Below are 12,634 nucleotides of genomic sequence, written 5' to 3' on the forward strand. Positions count from 1 at the left end.
GTGGAAGCGCCGATGCTGTGCTCTACGTGGAGAACCGGCTCCAGAACTTGGACACTTTTTTTTTTATTAATTAATTTTTTTATTTTTTATTTTTTATTTTTGGCTGCGTTGGGTCTTCGTTGCTGCACGCGGGCTTTCTCTGGTTGCGGCGAGCTGGGGCTACTCTTCGTTGCGGTGCGCAGGCTGCTCTTTGCGGTGGCTTCTCTTGTTGCAGAGCACAGGCTTTAGGCGCATGGGCTTCAGTAGTTGTAGCACTCGGGCTCAGTTGTTGTAGCACGCAGGCTCAGTAGTTGTGGCTCGCGGGCTTTAGAGCGCAGGCTCTGTAGTTGTGGCACACAGGCTTAGTTGCCCCGCGGCATGTGGGATCTTCCCAGACCAGGGCTCGAACCCGTGTCCCCTGCATTGGCAGGCAGAGTCTTAACTACTGTGCCACCGGAGAAGCCCTTGGCCGCCCTTTCGCAATAGGGAGAGCCCAAGAGCACCATGCTGAGGAAGCGGGGCCCCTCCCTGCTGCCAGAATTGAACCACCAATGTACCAAATTGAGAGATAGTGAAGCCAACCCCAACCCCGCTGCCTTTTCCTTGCACTTTCTTTTAATATGCTTAGCACTCTTCCTTCCCTCTCTTTCCTTTCTTCTTCCTTTTTGTAGTTTAAATGTTCATACTCCTGCCCTACCTTTCTAAGTGTGCGTCATGGCTCCGAAGCCCACCTAGGATGTGATGGCAGAGTAGTATACCTTCCCTTTCTTCCTCCTTTTTGTAGTTTAAATGTTCATACTCCTGCCCTACCTTTCTTAGTGTGCGTCATGGCTCCGAAGCACACCTAGGATGTGATGGCAGAGTAGTTGAACCTGGTGGGCTGGTTCAACCCGATACAGGAGAAAACCCTGAGACATCTGGAAAGCAAGAAACAGGGATCGGGGCTTCCCTGGTGGCGCAGTGGTTGAGAGTCCGCCTGCCGATGCAGAGGACGCGGGTCCTGTGCCCCGGTCTGGGAAGATCCCACATACCGCAGAGCGGCTGGGCCCGTGAGCCATGGCCGCTGAGCCTGCGCGTCTGGAGCCTGTGCTCCGCAACAGGAGAGGCCACAACAGTGAGAGGCCAAGAAACAGGGATTGTGAGAGAAGTAAAAACTACATTTTTACGCCCCACCACCACCAAAATGTTTATGTATTTAATATGTAATTAAAATTACTCTTTAGGCAGTAGGGTAATCGTATTTCAGTCTCCCATTCTTTGGAGACTTGTCTTACATTCTTCTTTTCCAACTACCCCTAAAGCTTCGTTTCTGAAGATGCCTGTCTTCTCTAATCTCACTCTCCAGTTTGTTTCTGGGATTGCTCTTGTCATTTAAACCTTATCCTCTAAGAATCATTCTTTCTCCAATTGGGAATGCCTTATTAGGAATAATGCCACAATTCTAAAATAGCCTAGCCATGCAAATCACAAAATGAGCTATGATCAGTGCTTCACAGGTTTGTCATCAATTCAGAGTCATAACATTCAGGAAAATCAACAGTATTAATGTGATTCTTCCTTTCAAAAGAACTACGATTAACTCAAGCCCTAATGTTGTGAAGCATTTTAGAAAGTTATGATTTTTAAACATAGAAAGCCTAATTAGTTCTACTACATAAATGTTGGGGACAGTGGGCAACTAAAAATGAAAAATAATTTTTTTCACTTCTTTGTTTATCCCAGTTGTTTCCAACAGTTTTATCAGTTAGAGCCTTTTCTCCATGCACTCAATATTCTGGAACTTTAGTAATTAATTATACTATTAATGAAGTTTATTTAGTATTGGATCAGGATCCTAGAAGTTTAGAGCTGTAATATCTTTTAAGTCATAATTCAACTCCTGCACATAATTTACAGATGAGTCTAAGGCTCAGGGAGGTTAGGGTCTTGCCAGAGGTCACACTGTCAGTGGCAGAGCCAGCCACTATATGCGCAAGGGAAAAGGGAAGAACACCTCCACAGGACATCATACTGCAAGAAGGTGAGAATTGGAAGGCTCAGCCAGTACTTAATGTTTGGATTCCCTAAAATTAATTAAAGGTTTTGCTGCAGTGAGGCCTAAACCTCAAGCCCTGTCTACCACTGAAGGCCACTAGAGTGATCAGGCATGATCTCTGACTCTAGAAAATAAGAATAAAATGGGAGTCTATGTAAGCCTAAAGGTATACCTAGAGTTGCGAAGTAATATTTGATAATAATTGAAGCAGTGAAAGAAAATGCCGATTTAGTAGTAGTAGCTTGGAGCTTATACCTGTTTTTAAAAATTGCTCTGTACAGAATCTAGTCCAAATATTTGCAAAGCCAAGAAAGAAAATAGGTATATATATATGTTCATACCAGTAATTAAGGTATTGTCTCTATATTTTTCTAGAAAGTGCACAGCTGGCCAGTTCATGGTTCCAGTCTTCAGCTTCAACTTTCAGGACCCGCCTCTACAACATGTAAGAAATCCCTGCATGAAAAGATACTGACTCAGGATTGTCTTTATCATTCTTCCCACATATATTTCCCAGTCTCTCTCCCTGATTTCTTCCTCTTTAATCTCTCTGCCCCTTGCTCTCTCTGTTCTTGTTAAGAATGAAGCCTTCCCAGGGACTTCCCTGGTGGCACAGTTGTTAAGAATCTGCCTGCCAATGCAGGGGACACGGGTTTGATCCCTGGTCCGGGAAGATCCCACATGCTGCGGAACAACTAAGCCTGTGTGCCACAACTACTGAGTCTGTGCTCTAGAGCCCCTGAGCCATAACTACTGAGCCCGCGTGCCATGACTACTGAAGCCCGCGCACCTACAGCCTGTGCTACGCAACAAGAGAAGCCACTGCAATGAGAAGCCTGCGCACCGCAACGAAGAGTAGCCCCTGCTCGCCGCAACTAGAGAAAGCCCGCGTGCAGCAATGAAGACCCAACGTAACCAAAAATAAATTAATTAATTTAAAAAAAATAAAGAATGAAGCCTTCCCTTGAATGGCAGCCCCACTGCTAAGTCATCACCTTGCTGTAAAACCTACCCCTCCAGTTCCTGGGACTTTGCCTATTTACTACTGCCTAGTTCCTGTGTTCACACTCTCATTCTTCCCCAGGGCCTTCTTACAGGAAGGTCTTTGTTTGACCTTCCTGATGCTAAGTACTGATTGCCCAGAGGCTACCAGTGTTCTTATCACCATAGCCTGCCAATATTCTGCTCTGCCTTCATATCTTGATTTAGTCCTATCTCCTGTTAGAGAATTACTGCCCCATGAGCCTTCCCCAGCACATTGGATGTGTTTGTTCTAGTCTCCAGGAATATCTCAGTTCTGAAATGCTGGCCTCCTCACCTGGCACTTAAGGAGCTCCAGTCCCTAGCCAATGAACTTTATTTCCTACCCTATCTATCTTCCACATACTAGTCTCTAGACAGGCTGAACTACTCATCTTTCTCACAGTTACTCTGTATCTTCTTGATTTCATGCTTAGTTTACTGTGGTTCTCTCCATGCAAAATGCACACTGCTCCCCACCCCACCCACATCCCTTCAACTTAAATGTCCTCACCATAGCCTGTCTTCCCCAGCACACTTTCTAAGAAGGAACTTGTTCCTCCTTTGAACTCCCTAGCACTAAAAAATCAAGTATGTTTCCTCCTTTTTATTTCCACAAATAATACATATTTACTTTTAGAAACTTAAAACCTGCAGATAAGCAAAACAAAAATTTTAATTCTTAAAAATTCTACCCCAGAGATAACCACTATTAACATTTTGGTGAATAGCTATGTGGATATTCTTCTTCCCACACTCTTTTTTTTTTTTTTTTTTGTTTTGCGGTACGCGGACCTCTCACTGTTGTGGCCTCTCCCGTTGCGGAGCACAGGCTCCGGACGCGCAGGCTCAGCGGCCATGGCTCATGGGCCCAGCCGCTCCGCGGCATGTGGGATCTTCCCGGACCAGGGCACGAACCCGTGTCCCCTGCATTGGCAGGTGGACTCTCAACCACTGCGCCACCAGGGAAGCCCCCCACACTCTTTATTTAGACATTTCTTATGACCCATTTTCTACATTTTCTGAAAGACATTTATGTACATATCTTATTTTCTCAAACTGGAATATCCTTGAGGGCTGTGACTATTGCATACATCACTTTGCACAGTGCCTTGAATATATCAGAACATCAAAACATGTTTAGTGAAGGAAAAAGCAAATGAAATTCAGAGATAGATTCACTTTTTGTTTTTTTTTCCTGGAAAACAGTACTAATTTGGAGAAACTTTCAAAATGCTGGGGGTTGGGGGGGGAATTGAAAATTCAAAAGAAGTGAATGGGAAGATAACACCTTTGGAGCAATATTTTATTAATTTTAGAAAATACATGAAGAACTCACCTAACTCCATTTTAGAGTTTTATTTCTATGAACAAGAAATACTGTTAGGACTAATGGAGCAACTGTGATATAGTGGAATGAACGCTTAACTTGGAATCAGATAACATAGACTCAAGAACCAATTGTGTGGGCTTCCCTAGTGGCACAGTGGTTAAGAATCAGCCTGCCAATGCAGGGGACACAGGTTCGAGCCCTGGTCCAGGAGGATCCCACATGCCGCAGAGCAACTGGGCCTGTGCGCCACAAATACTGAGCCTGCGCTCTAGAGCCCACAAGCCACAAGTACTGAGTCTGCAAACCACACCTACTGAAGCCCACGCGTCTAGAGTCCGTGTTCCCAGCAAGAGAAGCCACCGCAATGGGAAGCCCATGCACCACAACAAAGAGTAGCCCCCACTCGCCGCAACTAGAGAAAGCCAGAGATCCCACATGCCACAGAGCAACTGGGCCTGTGCGCCACAAATACTGATCCTGCGTTCTAGAGCCTGCAAGCCACAAGTACTGAGTCTGTGAACCACAACTACTGAAGCCCACGTGTCTAGAGTCCATGCTCCCAGCAAGAGAAGCCACTGCAATGGGAAGCCCGTGCACCACAACAAAGAGTATCCCCCGCTCACCGCAACTAGAGAAAGCCGGAGCACAACAAGGAAGACCCAACACAGCCAAAAATAAATAAAATTTTTTTTTAAAAACCCAACTGTGGGCTTCCCTGGTGGCGCAGTGGTTGAGAGTCCGCCTGCCGATGCAGGGGTTACGGGTTCGTGCCCCGGTCCGGGAAGATCCCACATGCAGCGGAGCGGCTGGGCCCGCGAGCCATGGCCGCTGAGCCTGCGCGTCCGGAGCCTGTGCTCCGCAACAGGAGAGGCCACAACAGTGAGAGGCCCGCATACAGCAAAAAAACCCAAAAAACAAAACAAAACAAAAAAAAACCCAACTGTGCTACTGACTAGCTCTGTGATCATTTAACCTCACTAAGCCTCATACATCAAAAGAATATAGTACCTCATGAAACTGTTTTAAAAATTAAATAAGATAATGCAAGTAAATGTACTTTATATAGTGTAAAACACTATGCAAATATAAATGATTACTATTATTACTAAGAGATAAGAGCAATGAATTACACCATAAGGAAAAAGAAAGCAGAAAATTACAAGTAAACTTAGAATACTTATAAATGATCAAAGCAACAAGCCATCCTGGACAAAAAATGGTGCCAAAGGAAGTTGAACTAAGAACAGGAATAGGTCAGAAGGAGAATGAAAGATTAAAACAGGGAGAAACAAGAATTGGAACTGACAAGCTGTGAAGATTTAATGGAATCATCAAAAGGAGACCAAAAGAAAGAAATACAATGGCTGAAGGCAGCAGACACCTTCCCCCGATAAAAAAAAAAATCTTCCCACCATCAATTACAGCAGATGAATCTCTACTCACTTCCGTTGGAGCAACTGGTCCAGCACAGTGGTTATAAACATGGGCCTTGAGGTGGCTGGACCTAAGATTCTATATCTGTCACTTTGTTAGAGACCTTGGGTAAGTTACTTAATCTCTCTAAACCTGTTTCCTCATCTGTAAAGTAGGAGCAAGATAAAAACTACTATAGGGTTGAGTGAGGATGAAATAAGACATAATGTTTGGCCTTTAGTTAATGTCCAGAAATGTTATTACCACCACAAGAACTGAGAAAACTTTTTCCATTTGGGGATCATTGGCTTGTTGAAAAAAGCAAATCTAGAGGGACATAAGTTAAAAAAAAAAATCACATATTTTTGAGACAAGTAATGCATTCTGTTAATCTATAGGGATCTCCTAGAAGGGAAAAACTTCCCCTAAATCCATCTTTGCAACTCTATGCCTCTTCTAAAAGTGATTATAGGTCAAGCAGGAACCCTAACCACACTAGGAACTGTATATTTACATTTACATATTAAAATGTAAATATGTAAGTTAATCTCTTTTTTTAATGTCTAAAGGAAAACAAAAGAATCATCTAAGGCAAAGGATGATTATTTGCTAATAATTGGCTATTAACTATATATTAAAGTAATAACTGTGCATTCATTTTTTACTTAGAAAATGGAGAGCACCAAGAAATGAACAAACATAGTGGTTCTCTTTTAACATGAAGAGGTGCATAGTAAACCCCCAGATGGATCAATACAAAAGAGGGCTATAAGGCACACTTCCACTGTCAAAGGAAAACTGGGATATTTATTGTAGCAGCGGTCAGAGCTCTGAAGAGCAAAAAAGGCTTTAGGTAAACTGAGAGAGAGAAAAGGGCAGAGAGCACAGGTTATGGCAACTTGACCTGCATGAGACGATTGGAAAAAACCCTAGAAGCCACTAAAAGTTAGGACAGAATAGAGTTGGAGAAAAAAGGCACTTCCTAAAGGCAGAACCCAGGGGAGCATTGGCAAAGTGAGGAAAGAGGTCTGCTCAAGGAAAGACTTGGAACCCCAATGGAACAGAAACTTAGATATCTCTCCAGAAAACTGTATCTCAAGCATCAAGACCTAGAGGATTCATCAGACTTAAAAAGACAATGACAAGAGGGGAATGCTTTAACCCTTTGCCAGGACAAGAAGTATGAAGCTACACTTAACATAAATTCGTAGATTCATGGCATGGTATAATGGAGGCACAATGATCTGATTTTTTTTTTTTTTTTTTTTTTTTTTTTTTTTTTTTTTGGCTGTGTTGGGTCTTCGTTGCTGCACACGGGCTTTCTCTAGTTACGGCGAGCAGGGGCTAGTCTTCGTTGCAGTGAGCGGGCTTCTCATTGAGGTGGCTTCTCTTGTTGTGGAGCACGAGCTCTAGGCACGTGGGCCTCAGTAGTTGTGGCATGCAGGCTCAGTAGTCGTGGCACACAGGCTTAGTTGCTCCACGGCATGTGGGATCTTCCCGGACCAGGGCTTGAACCCATGTCCCCTGCATTGGCAAGTGGACTCTTAACCACTTAACCACTTTCACCACCATGGAAGTCCCCACAGTGATCTGATCTTGAATCGTTGTTCTGTCTCATTTTAGCTGGGTCATCTTAGACCATTTCTTAGCATTCCAAACATCAGTTTCCTCATCTGGAAACTGAGGTTATCAGAGCTACCAAATTCAAGCTATTGTAAAGATTAAACTAATCTATGCAAAGAACCTGGCAGGAGAACAAGTGGTTCATTAAATACTGATTCTCTTCCCCCATAAGATGTAAACCATCTAAGGAAGCACTGTTGTATCTCCTATAATACCCAGCCCAGTATCTTGCATGTAATAGGGGCTCAATAAATATTAATTAGGTTGAATTGTGTCTGCATTAGAAAAAAGCTTGGAAGTCGTCTAAACTGATTTCTGCTCTGTGAAGAAATGCCGAAACCAACCTATGGCCTGTCCAGCCTCTGTGTGAACACTGCCAGTGAGCTTGCTGATGCCAAGAAGGCTGATTGCAGGACTGATTGCTGATTGCAGGGCTGGATATTTCTGACAGAAGAGTGTACTGAGTCTAAGTGTGCTTCCATGTTATATCATCAGTTTGTTTTAATTCTGTCCTCTGGAGCAACACAGAATAAACCTTCCCCTATATTCACTTGACAACTCTTCAACTATTTAAAGATAGCATTGGTATTTTCCTCTAAACTGCTCCAAACTAACCCTCTTCAAATTAGATGACCCTCAGATAACTGTTAGTGCCACCATTCTGATATGCACATGTCCCTTTTCGAACGTGGCATCCATAATTGAACACTGTGCTTGAGTTGATAATGTAACCCTGTGAAAATGCCCAGATCAGGCTATTACCTTATTATAGTAGTAAGGGCCAGTTGGGATACTCTGTAAGGCTGAGGTGGTTTGGTACCTGACTGAGAGGAAACTGCCTTCCCCGGGGAATTCCCTGGTGGTCCAGTGGTTAGCACTCCTCACTTTCACTGCCTGCATTCAATCTCTGGTGGGGGAACTAAGGTCCCACAAGCTGCAAGATGCGGCCAAAAAAAAAAGAAAAAAGAAACTGCCTTCCAGATCAACCTTGCATTGTAACCATTAAGTTACTAAAGCCATTCAGTAAATTATCATATAAATTACATTTTACATATACAGATCTAAAATAGACAAAGGAGAGGAACAGGCAATTCACAGATGTAAGAAAAGAATATATTTTTTAAAAAGTTCAAATTTGCATGTAATCAGAGAAATTCAAATTAAAACAACAATAAGGTAAAATTTTCTGCCCATCAGAATGGCAAAAATTAGAAAGATGGATAATACCAAGTGTTGGTGAGGGTGTAGAGAGACAAGAACTCTCACGTATAGCTGATGTGAGTGCAATTTGGTCCAGCCATTCTGGAAAGCAATCAAGCAATATTTACTAAATGATATACATGCCTGTGATTCAACAATACCACTCTTGGGTGTGTCCAAGAGAAATTCTCACATAGATTCATCACCGGCTTTCTCTGTGGCAGCTAGATGTTGGAATCAATCTAAGTGTCTTTTGCTAGGGGGATGAGTAGATAAAACATTGTGGATGCAAATTGAGTTAGTCCAGATGATAAAGAGTTGGCTTGGGTTTGAAAATTGGCTAATATGACAACTCAGACCCAAGTCAAGTTTGTTATCACTTCAGTTTACTAATAAATTAGCAAACTTGCAAAGAACAATGCCTTCCTAGTTCCCCACAGAAACATGCCCCAATTCTGGTGATCAGAGCAGGCTTTTCAGAGGGAAAAAACTTGTCTAATGAGTTCAGTCAGGACTAAGTTTTTGTAAGATTAGGCTTGGGGCGGGGCTGGGTCAGCATTCAAGGGTCTACCATCTACCATGTAAGAAAACTCCTGTTGGGGACTTCCCTGGTGGTCCAGTGGTTAAGACTCCGTGCTCCCAATGCAGGGGGCCTGGGTTCGATCCCTGGTCGGGGAGCTGGATCCCGCATGCCACAACTAAGGCCCTGCATGCCACAACTAAGAGCCCGCATGCCGCAACTAAGACCTGGCACAGCCAAATAAATAAATACATATATACACAAATTTTTTTTAAATAATACTTTAAAAGAAAAGAAAATTCCTGTCGTACTATTGGGCCTATAGCAGGCCTGCCCATGGCTTACCCCACATGCTATTGAATACCTTATAGCAATATTAAACTACTAACTAGCTACACATTCAGCAACATAGAAAAGTGAAACAAAGGAAACAAACTGATTTATAGTACAATGCCATTCATGTAAATTAAAAACATGCAAAACTATATTTTATGAAGTTTCATAGGTATTTAATAACACCCATCCAACATTAGAGAGGGAACCTGTGGAGGGAGAGGACATTGAGAAGGGAAGAAGGGAAAAATATAAAATGAGATAAAACAAGGGGGAATTCCCTGGTGGTCCAGTGGTTAGGATTCAGCGCTTTCACTGCCATGGCCCAAGTTCAATCCCTGGTTGGGGACCTAAGATCCCACAAGCCGCACAGAACGGCCAAAAAATAAATCTAAATTAAAAAATTAAAAATGTCTCTTCAGATCATTTCATGTCAGAAAATGTCTTTTCAGACATTTTTTCAAAGAAGATGTACAAATGACCAACAAGTATGTGAAAAGATGCTCAACATCATTAGTCATTAAGAAATACAAATTTAAACCACAGTGAGATACTACTTCACATCCACCTGGATAGCTCTAGTAATAAAGGGAAAATAACAAGTGTTGACAAGGATGTGGAGAAATTGGAACTCTTATTCATTGCTGGTGGAAATGTTAAATAGTACAGACACTGTGGAAAACAGTTTAACAGTTCCTTAGTAAATTAATATAAAATTACCATATGACCTCATAATTTCATTCCTGGGTATACATCCAAAAGAAGTGAAAGCAGGTGTTCAACAAAAACTTGTACATAAATGTTCTTAGCAGGACTATTCACAATAGCTAAAAGATGGAAACAACACAAATGTCCATTAACTGACAAATGGATAAACAAAATATTATTTGAATACAGTACTGATACATGCTACAACACAGATGAACCGTAACATTACACTACGTGAAAGAAGCCAGTCACAAAAGGCCATATTATATGATTCATAAGTATGAAAATATTTTATTTTCACATGTATGAAAAGGAATAAAGTGTGATTCCATTTACATGAAATATCCAGAATATGCAATCTCACAGAAACACAAAGCAGATTAATGATTGCTGGGGGAAATGGGAGCAGCTGCTTAGTGGGCATGGATTTCTTTTTGTGGTGATAAAAATGTTCTGGAAATAAATGGTGGTGATGTTTGCACAGCAAAAATAATAATAATATTAAATAAACAAGGACTTTAAAAAAAAGTGAGGAAGGGATTAACATTGTACATGGAGATAGAGGAAACTGATATTGATACTCCTTATAGATATCAGAATAATAGTAAAGTGAGGGGAAAAAACCCTAAATATTTGGTTTGGTTTGATAAAAAGAACACAGATTCTGGCTGTTTGCTTTTATGCCTGACACATAGCATAACAATAGTCATGCAGATTTTAAAATTTGTGGCAGATTGATTTGAGCACGGAAGCTCAGACTTCATGGAATTGCCTGTTCACAAAGCTTGTAGTCTGCTCTCAGCTGTCCCTTGTCAGACCTTGCCCAGCCCTGTCTGGTCCCAGCTTTTCAGACTAAGCACCCAGTTATTTGCAGGCTGCCTCACCTCTTTCCCAGAGCCAGAGAGAGGGTAGAAGCGCAGGGTATCAAAAGCCCTCATGCTACATACCAATTGAATTAGACACTGCCAAGATAATATCTGAGCTCAGCCATCTCTTTTGTCCAAAATACCCCCAGGAGGAAGCGAGGCTCTCTCCCATGTAGCTTGTGCATCCAGCATTTCGCTACCCTTTGCCCTCCCTCAGGGCTCTGGTGTCCCTGACAGCCACATGGAGATCCTGTTTCTTTGCCTTGTTCTTACCAGCGCCAGTCCGCCACCCCTCACCCATATTCACACTCCCTTCCTTGTGTAATGGACATTTGACAGGTCTTTGGCTGCCCAGCGTTGAACCCCCTTCTTTGACTAAGAAACTCTCCACGTGAGTTTTCAGTATGCAGAGCCCTCCTCCCACTATCTTCTCCTCCCCAGCACCCACCCCCACTCCACCCCCAAACACACACCTAGGCTGTGGGGACATGAGTGGGGCTCTACCAGTCTCAAGCGCCAGCCCAAAACCTTGACACAGGGGCTTAGGACACAAAGAAGCAGGCACAGTGGGGTGTGTACTGAGAAGGCAGTGGGGTACAGCAGGAGCACCTGCTTTCTAGAGCACCTGTGGGCCCCAGAGCTAGGTGTATCCTCTGTCCAATGCTGGCCCTGCTGCCGGCTGCAGAATCTCTTTAGTGTCTAGAGAGGGCAGTGATGACCTCATTGTCTGGCCTCAACAGACTGCATGTGTGGCCTGTTTCTGCGCCCCAATTCCTTAGCCTGGTTCTCCAGCCTCCCCAGTAATTCTGAGAGCTTCCCAATAGCCCTTCAGTAAATTTATTTTCTGCTTCTATTTGCCAAAGTCAGTCTGTGCTGCAACCAAGATTCCTGACGGACACACTTGTTTCTGGTAGAACTCCTAGGGTGACTCCAACTTTGCCTGACATTCTCACCATGTCCACTTTCTCTTTCCTATCTTCTGCTGCCCTTGCCACTTGGACCTGCTCAAACTTTGCCCCTGTCTGCCGGTCTCTCTCCCAAGGCTGCTGTACTTTTTTTTTTTTTTTTTCTGGCTGCACAGCACAGCTTGTGGGATCTTAGTTCCCCGACCAGGGATTGAGCCCTGACCCTCAGCAGTGAGAGCACAGAGTCCTAACCACTGGGCCTCCAGAGAATTCCCAGCCTGCTGAACTTTTGATCCCTCCTTCCTGTGTCTCCACTGCCTTCCTCCAGCTCCCTCCCTAGGGCTCAAGCACCCTGTGCTCCCAGCCCATCCTGAGGCCTGGACAGCTGGGCAGTCATCCTAACCCTTCTGTGATGTCAGCACTGGACCTAGTACTGACCAGGGGAGAGAGTCCTCAGATAGAAGAAAGGGTCACCAAGGGGAAGAAGGGCACAGGCAGAGAGATGAGAGGGTAGCAGAGACGTTTCTTATTTTTATATTTTAATCTAATACTATAAGTTGTCATTTACTGAGTTCCTACATTGTGCTGGCATAACCTCACATTAATACTCTGAGGTGGGGATTATTATAATCCCCATTTTCAAATGAGGAAACAAGAGTTTAAAGGAATAAAGAGGGATGGAATGAGATGATGCCTGGG

General features: G+C 43.3%; 1 long non-coding RNA gene across 3 annotated transcripts in view; it reads left to right on the plus strand.

Annotated features, from left to right (window-relative positions):
• Positions 1-1,719: 1,719 nt before the first annotated feature.
• LOC307064204 overlaps positions 1,720-12,634 on the plus strand; it is a 29,686-nt gene continuing 18,771 nt past the window's right edge. Inside the window, exons 1-3 of one of the 3 annotated variants that reach the window (XR_013811283.1) lie at positions 1,720-1,999; positions 2,390-2,459; positions 7,688-7,938. This is a non-coding gene — a long non-coding RNA (uncharacterized lncRNA). Of the gene's footprint in view, positions 2,000-2,389; positions 2,460-2,594; positions 2,917-7,687; positions 7,939-12,634 lie in introns of those variants that run through there. The other 2 variants (XR_013811284.1, XR_013811282.1) reach the window with 2 other exon arrangements.

Source organism: Hyperoodon ampullatus (genome assembly GCF_949752795.1).
Source record: "Hyperoodon ampullatus genome assembly, chromosome: 15".
Taxonomy (NCBI): domain Eukaryota; kingdom Metazoa; phylum Chordata; class Mammalia; order Artiodactyla; family Ziphiidae; genus Hyperoodon; species Hyperoodon ampullatus.